Here is a 7221-nt window from a genome sequence, read left to right as displayed (position 1 = left end):
ACTCACATCCACAACTGAATTCCTTGAGCCTGAAGAACCTTATCCAAGTGAATACGAAGATGACGTTGAGGTAGATTTCTCTCAACCTCCAGCTTATGACTTAAGTGATGAGGAAGACATTGAAGACTTTGATCAGGACACAGATGCATGTGAAGAAGTTTGCGTGGTCTAGAATTCAGAATAAATTCCCGTTGCAAGTATAGCTTCTAAACCAACAAAAGTCCTTTCTTATAAACGTTTTGGTTGTCACAAGTAACAAACCCCTTTGAAATTGATAACCGAAGTATTTAACCTCGGGTCGCCTTCTCAAGAAATTGCAGGGAAGTATGTTCTTATTATTGGTTATGAGTCTTGTAAATTGGGGGGTTTTGAAAGTAAGGAAGAAGTATGTTAAATGATGAGAAAAATAAAATAGTAATAATAAAATAAACTCTTAGCAAGGTATTAGAACTGGAAGTCCTATCCTAGTTATCCTTATCAACGGTGATGAGAATTGAGTTTTAATTCCACTTAGTTAACCTTTGCTAAACAAAGAAAAGTCAAGTGAACTAATTAGTTTGATCCTCAGGTCCTAGTCAATTCCTAAGGAAAGACTAAAGTTATTGGAATTCAAGTCAATTAGCAACTGTAACAATTATCAATCATGATGAGTTTGATAACTCAAGAGTCACCAATTATTTAACCAAAGCCAAAAAGGAAGAAATTCTACTTAAATGAAAATAATTTGGATAAATCGGGAATATTAATAAATTAAAGAAAGCAATCATAAGTCTGAAATACCTCAAGATATATTAAATAGAAAATCAATTGTAACATGGAAAATTTCATGAATTAAATTGAGAAAATAATGAAAAGGAATATTGAACCTGATAAAAAGGGATAATCATGAAAGCGAGAAAAATCCTAAATCCTAATCCTAAAAGAGAGAGGAGAGAATCCCTCTCTAAAAACTACATCTAAATCATCAAAAGTAACTAATTGGAGATCTTTCCCTGAATGGATGCATTTCCCCCACTTTATATCATCTAATCTGTGCTCTCTGAACTTGGATCTGGGCCAAAAAGGGCTTCAGAAATCGCTGGGAGCGTTTTCTGTAATTTCTGGTGCGTGGCGTCTGTCACGCGGTCGCGTCATCTGAAGTTTTCCTGGTCACGCGTTGGCGTCGGTCATGCGTCCACGTCATCTGTGTTCTGTTAAGGCACGCGGTCGCGTCAATCACGCGTCCTCGTCGCTCCCTTTTCGTGCTGGGCATGCGGCCGCGTCGTCCATGCGTTCGCGTCGCTGCCAGTTTCTGCAAAAACTCCCTGTTTTTCTTCCATTTTTGTATATTTCCTTTCCATCCTTTAAGTCATTCCTGCCTTAGAAGATCTGAAACTACTTAACACACAAATCACAGCATCGAATGGTAATAAAGGGTAATTAAGATAATTATTTTTAAAGCATAGGAAACATGTAATTCACATATATCACATAATAAGGAAGGGAAAGTAAAACCATGCAATTTACATGAATAAGTGGGTGAAGGATTGAATAAATCTCTTGAATTGAGCACAATATATATCATAAAATATGGGTTTATCAATTAGCCTTTCAACCTTCTCAAAATTTGCTTCGTTAAAAGCAGGTGTTGTTATCTCTATCTCTTCTAGATTTGTACCATCAACAACTTTGAAAGCAAACACCAAATTAAGAGAAGCTTACCATCAACTTGCATATAGATTCTAAATCATGATTAGTTCAAACGGGAGAAGATCAGATAAATAAATACCTTGCTTTTGCCTTGTTCATGGAAGGTGAGAGTGAGAGGTATGAATATATATGAATATGATTTCATGACCGTTGCCAGAAAGACTTCACAATTCTATGAATAATAAATAGAACAACAATTTATTTGAATTAGGTGTAGAATGTGCTTGAAATTACAATTTTGTCTCCAACACAAACATCATCAACCCAATATATCTCCCGTCTCACCGAGGTTATTCGTTGAATTGGAGGAGTTAAAAGTTAAAAATATAGTAAACATGCAAAAATAGCTTGTTACGAGCTGTTGGTAGATAAAGGTCTTGACCGTTCAATTCAATTTTCTCCAATTCCCTGAACAGAAGCATTAACTTCAATCAAACAATAAAATTAAACTTAAGAATTCACATAATTTTTATGCTTTCAGGTTCTGTCCATACCTTCGGATACCAGCTCGGCGTTCTTCCTTAGGAAGTGAAAATAGTACACCGGATATGGATGTAACCTTGTCAAAGAAATCAAACTCTCTTGTAAAAATGTTTAGAACCTTTGGACTGAAACCATCAATTATATGTTGCCTTACGACAGGCAGCGACTCTAGGAATGATCCATTCTAAAATAAAAAAAAAAACAGATACAGACTATTAAGGATAATTTGCAAACACACAATAGATTCTAAAATAAAGAATAAACATTTACAGTAGGATCATTCATGAAATGGATATTACAAAATCTATTGATGCCATGATCTAATTTTTTTGCAGGTCCATAACCATTTACAGTAGGATCATTTATGATTCCTAATCCTTCAGCAGCAAGAAAAGATGTCTCCAAAGCCATATGGTAAGCTACAAAAACTGCATACTGAACCACATGCTTTACCTTCTTGAATTCTTCCTCATCAGCACCTTTAAGTAAAATCTGTTCAATGATGTCAAAATTAGAAAAATATTAATGATGTGTAGTTGGTAGTAATGACAATTAAATTATATTTTTTCTTTGAAAAAGACACATGTCTTTGTGGTTGCTAGTGCACACATATTTTACATGATTTGTAATTTACAAGTTAAAGTCTCCAGAAGATTTTTTTATAATAATAAAATAATAACAATAAAATTTCTATAAAATAAGATTAGATTAGAACTGTGCAACCAAATGGCTTTGGACAGCGGTAAAAAAACATCAATATTTTCATTGGTTTTTTACTGCCTTGAGCAACAGCACTGCTCAGATTAGGTATTAAATAATTTTTTATTTATTAATTATCAATATTGATATATTAATAAGTAATATCGTAGTTATTAACTCAACTTTTTATAAATTAAATAAATAATAATAATAATAAAATTGAGTAAAAAAACTCAAGGATATAAACTTTAATTAAATAAATTTATTAATTTATAATGTTACAGTAATATTTTTTTAATAAATTGATTTAATATATATTTTTATTTTATACTTTAGATACAAATTAGAATTTAATTTTGATATTATGACGGTATAAAATATTTTATATGATTGTTTAACTACGTCTATTCTTTTAGATGATCATTCGCACAATCAAAGATAGATCAATGTAAAAAGTAATTTTTTTATGACATGATATTACGTAATTAGATATACGTGTAAATTTATTTTATACTGACAATGTATCAAAATTTAATTCTAGAAATTAAAAAATATATATAAAATAAAGGAGTTAGCTAATTTGTACCCTAAAAAAACATGTTAAGAGTATAGTAATAAAAAACTTTTAAACTTTTAATATATTTTATACATTAAAAATGTAATAAAATAAATTTTCAATATATAATTTTTTGTCAAACCTTTTTTTATGGTATTTTTAAAATGTGTCATTATGATATAGGTTATCAAAATTCTTAAAATATTTTGACACGAAATTTAATAGGTAATTCTTTTTTAATATGGGGACAAATATAATTTTTTTAATGGAAACACGTATATATTTATATATATAATTTTATATACTTTTTTAAAATATTAGTTGCTCTCACAACTTACATAGTACATCTCTCCCTGAATATGTTGAATCAACTGTATTAAATAGCACAAAAATATTAATCATCCATTGGCCAAATTTTCAGTAAATTCAATGTTTGAGCGATCCAACGAGTGGCTTAACTCGATCAGGTAATTGAGTGATCAAATTTTCGGTAAATCGATCGGATAAGTTGGATTTGAGAACTATGATATATTCTCTTTGTTCTATTTCATTTTTGTTGAAATATAACAGCAATATGTCGGCAGAATGTACGGCTGGCACCAAGAGAATTAAAAAAGAAAATTAATAATGAATTAAATTAATGAACAAATTAAACATGAAATTAAATAATACGAATGGCACCAAGAAAATGGTTGCAGCCCCCTGGGCCCAGGCCTCAACGCTATATATAGTGACGGCTACTAGACTACTACTGTGTTCACATCTTGACCTTTCATAAAAGTTAGGATGATTAAGTCCCCCCAAAACAAGGACAGTTAGAATGATGCAATCCCATTGACTTTTGATGCTTAACTTCAGTATTATATATACGCATTGCCATATCAAGTAATTAAAGCACCAAATGAATTGGGTTACCCTTTTATTTCTTACACTTTTTTTATTTTTTATTATAACTTGGCTTGTGAATTGTGAGAGATCAGAATTCTATTATATTCTGTAAGTGCAATGCTGATGATTTTCTTAGTTACATGCATTATTTTAGTCATACAATTTCTACATTCATCACTACTTCATGCAAGAAACACAAAATCAAAATACAAGCTTCCACCAGGGCCTTCGTTTCTTGCTATAGTAAGAAGCATTGGTGAATTAAGAAAAAAACCACAACAAACATTGGCAAATCTTGCTAAGGTTCATGGCCCTATGATAATGCATTTGATAGGTCAATTAACCACCATAGTTATTTCTTCACCTGAGTTTGCCAAAGAGATTCTCCAAACTAATGATGTGTTATTCTCAGATAGAAAAATTCCTCAAGCAGCAACAGTTCAAAATCATTATCAATTTTCATTAGCCTTTCTTCCAATTTCACCAATTTGGACAGACCTTAGGAGAATTTGCAATAACACTATGTTTTCCAACAAAACCCTAGATGCAAGCCAAGAACTTAGGCTCAAGATGGTGCAAGAACTCATTAGTGATGTTCATACACATCTAGTTTAAATGGTGAAGCAATTGATATTGGAAGATTATCATTTAAGATGATACTTAATTTATTGTCAAAGACATTTTTCTCTATGGATCTTGTTCAATCTATCGGTGAAATTGATGAGTACAAGGACATGGTGGGGAATTTGGCTAGAGCAATTGCAACACCAAACTTGGGAGATGTTTTTCCATTTTTGACGATATTTGACCTACATGGCATAAGGTGGTCTTCAAGAACTTACATTCCCATGCTGTTTAATATTTTTAATGACCATATTGATAAAAGGTTGAAGCTAAGAGAAGAGGAGAATTATGTTGCAAAGTCATCAAACAAGGATGTGTTCGAGGCACTCCTGAACATTTCTCAAGAGAAAGGTCAGAAAATGGACACAGAAAAGATCAAACATTTGTTCTTGGTATATATATTGATCTCCTCTCCCTTTGTTGCAATCATAATGTTTTATATTTTTCATTTTTGGTTAATTTTAGTATTTATTTTTTGTTTTTCTTTTCCATTAAAATTCTCAACTTTTTTCAAATTCTCTTCACCATTTTGTTACTTCTCAAGAATATACTAAATAAATAAGTTTTCCGTTAGAAAAGTACCACAATATCACTTTTTTAATTTTTTTTAAGGGGTTTTGCAACCAAATATATTTGTCTCAAAATTATAAAAGAAATATTCTTGTGAAAAAGATAAAGTTGAAACATATTAGTAGCTTATACATATTATTTCTTTTAACTATAGAAAATTAGTCACTAAATCAGTTATTCATATAAAATATATAATAAAATATAAAATAAATATTAAAATAAGTTAAATAAAAAATGTGTTTATACACAAATATATAATAATTAATTTAATAATTAATTTTTTATTTGTATATAATATTTTTATATTTCTTTTGTAAAATAATTTATTGATGGAGGTACTATTTCAAAACCTAATATTATATATTTAATCTGGATAATTAATACATTTAATGTATTTTTTATTGTAATTTTTTTTCGGAAGAAAAAAAGTGGTAGGACTCTCATTATAAAGCCAATTTTTTTTCACCAATATTCTTGCTGATGAGTGATGAATATACATGGTTTAATTTTGTAATAACAGGATCTAATTATTGCTGGAATTGATACGAGTTCATATGTAGTGGAACGAGCAATGACTGAACTACTTCACAACCCAAATATAATGTCAAAAGCCAAGATGGAGCTAGAGCAAACAATTGGAATAGGTAACCCTCTTCAAGAATCACAAATTGAAAATCTTCCATACTTAGAAGCAATAATAAAAGAGACGTTACGTAAGTACCCACCAGCGCCATTTTTGTTGCCTAGAAAAGCCAAAGAAAATGTTGAAATTCATGGCTACATAATTCCAAAGGGTGCACAAGTTATAATCAATGAATGGGGCATTGGTAGAAACCCTAACATATGGGATGATCCAAATTTATTTTCGCCAAAGAGATTCTTGGGGTCAAACATCGATTATGTCAAAGGGCATGATTGTAATTTCACACCATTTGGTGGTGGGAGAAGGATTTGCCCTGGAATGAAACTTGCTACAAAGATGTTGCATCTTATGTTGGGATCAATGGTCAACTCTTTTAATTGGAGACTTGAAAATGATATGAAGCCTGAGGATATGGACTTGGATCAACAACTACGAGCAATTGCAGTTAGAATAAATTAACAAAAATTAAGTAAACAAATACTGTGGGGAGTTTCTTTCATTGTAAAATTATCCCAAAAAGAAAAAGTCAAGCATAATGCGATGCCGTGACTTTCATAATATAATGGTAGTATATATGTACTTTATATTGAACCATCTCTATGAATGTATAATTATAAGAGGAGTGTTAGGGGCAGCGATTTTTGTGTTTTGTAATCATCAATTGGCCATCAACAGTGTTTTTAATGATGTGAGATTACATTTAATAGTAAAAAATCACTCACTTTTCTTTTGATGATTAGGTATTGGCCACAAAACACAAAAGTTGCTGCCCTAGACTTTTTCTAATTATAATATATCTTGGTCCTTTCCTTTAATGTTGTCACATGAGAATCTTCCCTTTCTTGGTCTTACATTATATTATATATTACTAAAAGTTTATAAGTAAGTTTTTGGGTGTTAAAAGTTTCCAAAACATTTTAAGATTGTCCTGAGTTAGATTATTTAAACGCCTAAAACAAATATTATAAATTAAATATAATTGATGACTTTGACATCAATTGTAAAAGACTAAAAGAAGGTTATCATATATAATGATAAGATTTAAAGACCAATAAATCTGTTTTCAAAA

At 30.5% G+C, this 7221-nt stretch overlaps 1 pseudogene across 1 annotated transcript; it reads left to right on the top strand.

Annotated features, from left to right (window-relative positions):
- The first annotated feature begins 4438 nt into the window (after positions 1-4438).
- LOC107610932 (geraniol 8-hydroxylase-like) lies at positions 4439-6820 on the top strand (annotated as a pseudogene). Its single transcript, XR_015896877.1, has 2 exons — positions 4439-5331; positions 6030-6820. The product of XR_015896877.1 is annotated as a geraniol 8-hydroxylase-like (transcript).
- The last annotated feature ends 401 nt before the right edge of the window (positions 6821-7221 follow it).

The sequence above is a fragment of the Arachis ipaensis genome, chromosome B8, assembly GCF_059453495.1.
Source record: "Arachis ipaensis isolate K30076 ecotype BB chromosome B8, ASM5945349v1, whole genome shotgun sequence".
NCBI lineage: Eukaryota > Viridiplantae > Streptophyta > Magnoliopsida > Fabales > Fabaceae > Arachis > Arachis ipaensis.
This window is presented reverse-complemented; position numbering and strand designations above follow the sequence as displayed.